The sequence below is a fragment of the Mauremys mutica genome, unplaced genomic scaffold (genome assembly GCF_020497125.1).
Source record: "Mauremys mutica isolate MM-2020 ecotype Southern unplaced genomic scaffold, ASM2049712v1 Super-Scaffold_100201, whole genome shotgun sequence".
Taxonomy (NCBI): Eukaryota; Metazoa; Chordata; order Testudines; family Geoemydidae; genus Mauremys; species Mauremys mutica.
In genome coordinates, this window is record NW_025423287.1 from 42,534 (window position 1) to 43,672 (window position 1,139).

The window sequence follows — 1,139 nt, forward strand, 5'->3', positions numbered from 1 at the left end:
TGCTGACATCAGCCAGGCAGGACCGGGGCGAGGGGCCAGGGAAACCTCAGAGACCCCTGTGGCTTTTTTTCAGCAAGTCTCCTTCTCCAGGTCTCTCTTTGAGGACTGAGAGAGTATTCGGGTTCAGGTACGTGAGCGCCAGGAGGAACCTCTTTCGAGTTTTCTCCTTCCCTTTTAGTGATTTTACTAGAAAACAGCCGTACCTGTTTAGAAGGTAAGAGCCTCCTCGAGGTTTGAAACCTGTTCGATCTGATCCATCTGGTGACAGTTGAATTCTAGGCATGGAAAACACGAGCTTAAGGAGGCAGAATTTTATTTCACACTTCGGATTTTGTCCCATACAATCAGTGGGGACATTAGGGTTTGTCCTTTTTGTTTCACCTTTTCCTCCATCCATCCTTCCCTCCTTTCTCTTCATCTCTTGCTTCTTTTGTCCTTTCACCTGTTCCCCTCCCAACAGCAGAAGCAGGGTGTGTGTGTGTGTGTGTTGCAGGGGAGTGCTCTGCAGCTCCCACTGTGGGAGGTCCACCCAAAAATGTGGGGCTGAAACAGTGCTCGGGCAGTGATCCCCACCAGTGACCTGGGCCATCCTTTGGGCTCTTTAATGAGAACCCTCAGCCTCCCGTCCTCATTCTCTACCCTGATTGGCTGAGCAGGGGGTTATTGACAGGGTGGAGACTCAGGTCCTTGTTGTTCTCTTTTAAGACCAAGTAAATAAGTCATAACCAGTCATATGTTTGACATATTTTGCTGCTTCTCTGCATTAATGGTCTCTGAGCAGTTCATGATTCTCTCTAACATTGCAGCAAAGAATCCTGTGGCACCTTATAGACTAACAGACATTTTGCAGCATGAGCTTTCGTGGGTGAATACCCACTTCTTTGACTGCTTGCATCCGAAGAAGTGGGTATTCACCCACGAAAGCTCATGCTGCAAAACGTCTGTTAGTCTATAAGGTGCCACAGCATTCTTTGCTGCTTTTACAGAACCAGACTAACACGGCTACCCCTCTGATATCTAACATTGCAGTTCTCCTAAAATACTTGCTGAATAATTACTGTGCACTGTTGTTGGTCTGGAGCTCATCTGAGAGCACTTTATTCAGGTCATTCAATGTATGAAATTCAAGATCCGATGGT